The sequence below is a fragment of the Trichosurus vulpecula genome, chromosome 9, assembly GCF_011100635.1.
Source record: "Trichosurus vulpecula isolate mTriVul1 chromosome 9, mTriVul1.pri, whole genome shotgun sequence".
Lineage (NCBI taxonomy): Eukaryota > Metazoa > Chordata > Mammalia > Diprotodontia > Phalangeridae > Trichosurus > Trichosurus vulpecula.
The window spans coordinates 97008527-97016465 of record NC_050581.1 but is presented as its reverse complement, the minus strand read 5'-3'; the positions used below and the strand labels follow the sequence as shown (position 1 = coordinate 97016465).

The window sequence follows — 7939 nt, the reverse complement described above, 5'->3', positions numbered from 1 at the left end:
TCCAAGCATGAGGTGATGAGGGCCTGCACCAGAGTGAGCAATGTCAGAGGAGAAAAGGACGTCTATTTGACAGATGTAGCAAAGGTAAAATCGACAGGGTTCGGCAACAGGTTAGATATGAGGAGTTAGAGAAATTCTGGATAACTTCTAGGTTACAAGCCTAAGGGACTGAGAAGCTGGTGTTGCCTTCAACAGTAATAGGGAAGGGGTAGCAATGAGGAGGGTTTGGGGGAAAGCTAATGAGTTCTGTTTTGGACATGTTGAGTTTAAGATGTCTATTGAAAATCCAGTTCGAGATGCCTGCCATGCAATTGGAGATATGAGATTGGAGTCAGCAGAGAGATTGGGTAGGAAAGGTAGATTTGAGAGTCATCAGCATAGAAATGTTAATTAAATCCATAGGTGCTGAGGAGATCATCAGTCAAACTAGTATAGAGAGAAAAGAGTCCCCAGAGCAGAGCAAAGAGGGACACTCATGGTTAGCAGGCATGACCTGGATGAAGGGGAGAAGGGGGAATCTTCTGACTGAAAGGAAAAAAGGGGGAGAAGAAATATATAACCAGATAAAAACAGAAGAGGGGAACTAATAAAGCCCTAAAAGAAAAGGGGTAACATATGAGAAGAAGGGATCAGGGGGTGGAAGAGAACAAATGGGAACATCACATAATTATTGTATTGCTGGCAGTACACTGGCAAAATCATGTAATTATTGTATTACTTTGACCAGTACCAGGTGTTCTCTGAGCTTGGACAAGTACCCGTGTTCTGGTCATGAAGCCCTGCTATGAATCAAACTTGTCTCATTGTTCCTGTTATCCTTCTGTCAGAGCTACAATTCACTGCATAGTCATTGGTATAAGTTTTGAGATCTCTCTACACTGCCTCAGGTGCCCCCAACTAGGAGCGGAGCCAGGCAGGCCCATGTGTTTAATCTGCCTCCTTGCTTGCAAGCCATTTCCCTTACTTTGAAATTAAACTTCTCTTTGATTCCCTACAGTCCTGTCTCTAGCCTGCTCTGTTTGGCTCCTGTCATCCACAGGTTAGAGGCCAATTTGATTCCATCGACATTCTAAAGGAACTACCAAAGGAAAAAAATACTCCTGCACCTGATGGATTCATGGAAGAAAGCCATCAAGTGTTTGAGGAATAGTTATTACCCATATTTCACAAATTATTCTCAAAAACTGAGAAAGAAAGAACCCTACCAGAATGCTTTTATTAGACCAATATACTCTTAATACTTAAGCTGGGGAAAGATAAAACGGAAAGAAAAGTATAGGCTGATATCATTAATGAACATTTTAAACAAAATCTTAAACAAAAGTCTTTTAAACAGATTGTAGTAATTTATCCAAAAAACCATTCATTATGGTCAAGTGAAAATTTATACCAGATATGTAGATTATTCAACATTAGGAAAACAATCACTCTAATTAATCGTATTAAAAACCAAAACATCTAGAGCCACATGATCATCTCATTAGATGCAGAAAAAAAACCTTAGATAAAGTAAAATACTCTTTTATGCTAAAACTCTACAAAGTATAGGCACAGAGGTATCTTTCTTAAGTATCATAAAAAACATTTATCTAAATCCAAAAGCAAGCATCATATGCAATGGGGATACACTAGAATCTTTTCCAATAAATACAGAAGTGAAAAAAGGATGCCCACTCTCCCCACTATTGTATAGTTCTAGATAAAGGTCAGGTATGCAATAGCAAGAGAAAGGGCTTAAAAAATAAAGATGGGTAAAGAGAAGATAAAAGTATCTTTGTTCACTGATGATATTATGGTTTACTTGGTAAACCTCAAGGAATCAGCAAAGATACTAATTGAGACAATAGCTTCAGCAAACTTGCAGGTTACAAAATAAGTCCTTAAAAATCAACAGCATTTCCATATAATAATAACAAAACACAAGAAGCAATAATAGAAAGGAAAAATCCCATTCTAAATAACTAAAAAATGCACAAAAATACCTAAAGACCAATTTTCCAAATCACACAAAAAGATTTATACAGATTCAATCACAAAGCACTCCTTAAAGAATTAAAGAACAACCTAAATAGCTATAAGACTATTAAGTGTGTCTGGGCCACGCCAATATAATAAAAATGACAATACTACCAAAATTAATTTGTACTTTTAATGTTGTACCAGGCAAATTGTCAAGAGGCTATTTTACAGAGCTTGATAAAATAATAAATTTAAAAATTCATTTGGAAAAATAAAAGATCTAGAATATCCAGGGAATGATGAAAAGAAGTAAGAATGAGGAGGGAATAGCACTTCTAGAACTCAAATTATACTACGAAGTAGCAATCATCAAAACCATTTGGTATTGACTAAAGAATACAGAGGAAGGTCACTGTAACAGACTAGATAAGGCAGATTCAGAAAAAAATATAATTTCAATAACAGTATTTGATAAAGTAGAAAACATAAATTACCTACAGAAAAACTCCCTATTTGGTAAAAACTACTGGGAAAACTGGAAAACACTATGGCAGAAATTAGGCTAGACCAAGAGCTCATGCCCTACTCTACAACACATTTTAAATGGATACATGACCTTAATGTAAAAGATCATACTATAAAAAAATTAGAAAAGAAACAGATCACATAACCCTTATAGCCATGGATACAAGATGCATTCTTAAACGAGAGAGAGAAGCAATTATAAAAGATAAAATAGATAGCTTGGATTACTTGAAACTCAAAAGCCTCTGCTTAGAAAACATTAATGCTTTGAAGATAAGAAGGAAATCAGTTGAATATGAAAAAAACTTCCTATCAGATTTCTCTGCTAAGGGTCCGGTATGTAAGATATATAAACAATATGTATGTATATGTGTACGTATGTATGCATGTATTATGTACAGGGCTAGGTGGCACAGTGGATAGAGTGTGAGGCCTAGAGTCAGGAAGACTTATCTTCATGAGTTCAAATTGGGCCTGAGACACTTACTAGCTGTGTGACCCTGGACAAGTCACCTAATCCTGTTTACCTCAGTTTCATCATCTATCAAATGAGCTGGAGAAGGAAATGGCAAACAACTCCAATATCTTTGCCAAGAAAACTCCAAATGAAGTCACAAAGAGTCAGACATGACTGAAAAATGGCTGAACACATCTATGTATATGTGTATGTGTGTGTGTGTGTATTAGCCATTCCCCAATAGTCAAATGATATGAATAAACATGTCTCAAAAGAACTGCAAAATATTCATGATCACATGAAGAAACACAAATCAAAACAACTCTGAGGTTTCACCTCACACTCTGTAAATTGGCAAAAATGACCCAAAAAATGGCAACAGTCAATGTTGGAGGGAATAAGGGAAAATAGACATAATAACACATTGTTGGTGGAGCTATGAAATAGTACAACTATTTGGGGAAGCAATTTGGAATTATGCAAATTAAGTGACTAAAATGTCTATACCCTTTGAACCAGTAATTCCATTATTATGCTTATATCCCAAGGAAGTTGTCAATATCAATAAGGAAAAAATCCCCATGTACTCTCAAATACTTACAGCATTGCTTTTTGTGGTAGCTAAGAATTGGAAACAAAGTAAATGTGCATCAATTGTTGAAAGGCTAAACAAACTGTGGTATATGAATGTAATGGAATACTGCTATGATATAAGAAATGATGTGTGATGAATATAGAGAAGCATGAAAAGATCTATATGAACAGATGCAAAGTGAAGTAAGCAGAGCCAGGAAGACAATATACCTACCAACCACAACAATTTAAATTGAAATTACAACGCATCAAGAAATTAAAAGTGAAAATAACAAGATTATAAACATCAAGTGAGAGTCAAATGAAGAGATATGAGAAGACGTCCTCAACCTATCCCTCCATGGAGACGGGAGGTCCACAGATGTCACACATTGTACATGCTTTCAGACATTCACAATGTATTGATCAGCTGTGCTTACTTTTTTCTCTGTCTAAAAAAATACTATTTGTCATATGGGATGGCTCTCACAAGGGGAGGGAGAGGAATACATGGTATATTATGATGATGTAAGAAACACAAAACATCAAGAAAATTTTTAATTTAAAGAGAGGGAAAAATGGGAAAAACATTTTTTTTTAAACCAACTCTCTCCAAAAGTCCCCATATTGACCCATCAAACAGAGGAAAATGAACAGCCAAGTAAATAAAGGCTTAGAGAATTTCAGCAAAAGCTCTGCCTTGAACTCAACAAGTAGCAAAGGTATTGTAGCGAAATAAACCTCTTGTCTAGAAGAGAAGCAGTAAAAACAAAACCAAAAACCCCACCAAGCCCTGAATCTTGTTTTAGGTTTCTTATTATGGTTGTGATTTTGAACAGACATAAAAACATTAACATATTCTGTGGAGAACTGTTACTTGAAATACAAATGCATAAAGAGAAATAGTACATGATGTTAAAATTAGACCTTATCAGAAAGAGTTATATCGCTTTTGTCTTCTTAAGAGAATACATAGTACTAAAAGAACACCCACAGTTAGCTCTTTGCCTTGAGTCTCTGAGTTTATATGGCCAAGTTTGTGTCTAAATAAGTGGAAGTAGACCATAACAGCAGCTCAGGCCACCATCTAGAATATCCCTGCCATGCTGGGAAGCATCTGGTCCCTTTTACCATTGCATGTATTCTTCAGGAGCCAGTATATCCAAATAACAAAGTAAAACACACAGTCAAATTTGTATATTGCAATTTACTAAGAAAAAAAAAAGCAACAGAAAAGAATTAAGCTGGATCTCAAAAAAATATAAGAAGTATATATTTTAAAATTTTACAATACCTGCCAGAGTTAAAATGGCTGTTAAATCATTGGCTTTGCAAAGGCAAACTATCTTGTGATGCTTTTGTTGTTGTTCTAAGAAAAAAGTTACAGTAGGTATGTTCATCAGGACAATTAACTTGTTGTTGTTGTTAAGTTCCTATAGCTATGTATACCACAAATATTTTGACAGGCTGCCTCTTTTTCAGATAGTCAGCATGCGAACTTGCACCAAAGGATTCACAGCTGGTGTATTTTCGTAAAATTCTTCATGAATGTGGCTAGCTTCTGAACATCTTTTTTTGGTGACTGCATTATGCAGAGAAGCACAGATCCCTCCAAGAGACTTGTGCCAAGAAGATCATGTTAAGGTGAAGAGCTCTATCAAGAAACCTCTTTTCTAAACTGCTGTCTTCCTTGGCACCACCAGCATGGAAAGAGATGCTCATTTTACTTCTTGGGGTTTATCAATGACAACATTTGAGATCTGATTATGTTAAGCTCTTCCATAGCCACAGCACCTTCATTTTAAAAAATCCATTCCAGTACTGATTCCATGGCGCTGATAATGGAATGTGGAAGAGAGCTGCATAAGGAGCTGTTCCCAACTTGAACTTTATAGTCTAATACATACGGGCAGTTTTTGAGTTCAAATCCCAACAAGGGCTCATAAACTAGTACCACAAAGACCCCAGCAGAGCTAACATTATTTTGAGTATCTACAAAACTAACTCCAAACTTAGAAACATCTAGTGATTTAGAAGAGAAGTTTCAGGACGTGTCGCAGACAAATTCTGTTTGCTTAACATTAGGAACGCAAATTAAACTGGGTGCCGTGGACTGTCTCATTTGTGTAGCAATACACATAAAATGCATCCAGGTTGAAATTCCCTATTCTTGGATTATGAATTTTCATAGAATTCTCATTTCAGGTGAATGTTAACTATAGCAAACTTTATGGCCTCTTCAGCTGCTTCCACTGACCAAACTCCTGCCGCATATAGTTGGTATACGTTTCTTCTTTTAGGCCAATCATATTTAAGGGTACAGCACTCTACTGGCGAGATCAACCTTCTTGTGCACACACACAAAAATTAAAAAAAAACCAAAACCAACAACTCACTTTGTAGTTGTCAGGAATATTTTACATACACACACACACACACACACACACACACACGCACACGCACATATGTATGTATGTATACATATATATAATATATATTATATATAATTATCATACAGGATTCTCTGTTGTACCTACAATTTTAGTGAAATCAGATGGTCTGTGGTTCATTACCAGAACACTTATTCCAAGTCCTTTATAGTCTAACACTTTCTGTACTGCTAGCAAAATCAAGCTCAGGAGCTTGGGAGGTCCAGCCTGAACTTGACCACCTGCCATAGCATGTCCATAATGCATTTGAAAGAGAAAGATAGTCAATTATAGGAACAGACTCTGCTTCAGGTTAAATAATTTTCTAGTATAGGCCCAATTTCAAGATAAGAAAATCTACTTTTAATGTGGTTTCATCCATAACTATGTCCCTACCCTCTATAGCTAATTAAAGCTAGTAGGGACCTTAGAAATTATTAAGTCCAAACTTATCTTGCAGATGAGGAAACTGAGGGCCAGAAATGGGAAGTATTTATATGGCTAGTTTGTGACGAGCTGGGCCTATAACTCAGGTCTCCTATACACTACATTACTGCTCGCGGCCTCCATAATTTTCTACATGAAGAGAATAATAATCTACAGTTATTAAAGGTGTTGATGAGAAGGTAAGAGAAGATAAATATGTTAAATTCTCTAGGTATTATAGGCTTAACAGTTGTTTAGAGTTGGCCCACATTCCCATAGAATTTTCCTAAATGGATCTGGGGAAGCTCCTGAACCAGTTCCTATAAAAAGTGAATAGGAATTGCATTCAATGTTTTTCTAAATCCAGCCCTCTTTCCATCATCCCATGATGCTTTGATGATCTTATTTTGAGTTCCAATAGTTCAATCAAACTTTTTAGATGCTCTAAAAAATGTGATTCTGAATACCCTCTACATGTTTTCCACCGCTCTTCCCCCCAAACTGCACCCCCCCCATGGAAAGAATAGGAAGTCAAATGGGAGCAAGAACCATTTTTATTTTTATCTGTTTCATGAATTATCATGACCAAAGAATTCATCACCTAGTGACTACTCTGATAGTGATGAGCCTGTTCATGCTTAGTCTGAATTTTGGATAGCAGGCACAGCCTGCCGTTGGCATCATACTTAAAAGCTTTTCCTGGTGGTAAGTAAGACTTGAAAATCATTGTTCTTGACTTCCATATGCCTGGAGAATCAGCTCCATGCATAGTAAATCACTTAAGTAGGATTTTTCTCATAATAAATTAAAATCTGCCTTCCTTTAAATATTTTAACCATTGCCCGTAGTTAGCTAGCCATTATATAGCCTCTCTTCTAGACTAGTCCCCTTCCTAGCTTCCTTTTGTATGTTGTCTACTTCCTTTAGATTGTGTACTCCTTGAGGGCAGGGACTATCTTTCTTTTAATTTTTTTTTGCATTCTCAATGCTTAGCACAGTGCTTGCACATAATAAGCCCTAGATAAATATTTATTGACTGAGTGACTCTTTTCTAGGCCCCAGATTTCCAGGCTCTTCGATTGATTCTTGTATGTTGTAGGCCCAAATTTGCCATAGTCTATCAGGTTCCAGATTTTTCATGTTTAAAATGCGATCATCATTATAAATAATAAAAATCCAATTAATTAATATATAATATTTTATAACATAATATCAGAGTAAAAGGTAATAAAGCACAACTCCCCTTCAGAAAGTCAGGAAATGGAGGTAATACTCTGTGGGTACTTCAAGCTTCAGGATTTATTTCTCATACCTTTCATTCCAATTCTTTTATAATTCAAAACACAAGTCTTGTAAAGTACCAACTGAGGCCAAGCTAGAGGGTAAAGGCCTTGATCAGGCTCCAGCTAAAATAGTTGCAATATTCTCAGGTGAGTTTTGAGTCCTTTCAACATCATGGTATTATTCTGAAAAACCTGTTTATAACCCTTGGGCCAAAGGTTCTCTACTCTCACAAGGATCCCAGGTTAACTTTGAAGGTAGTATGTGCCAGGAAAGTCAAACCACCACC

At 36.2% G+C, this 7939-nt stretch overlaps 1 pseudogene; it reads right to left on the bottom strand.

Moving 5' to 3' along the window:
• Positions 1 to 5027: 5027 nt before the first annotated feature.
• Positions 5028 to 6203, bottom strand: LOC118832186 (annotated as a pseudogene).
• Positions 6204 to 7939: the final 1736 nt, after the last annotated feature.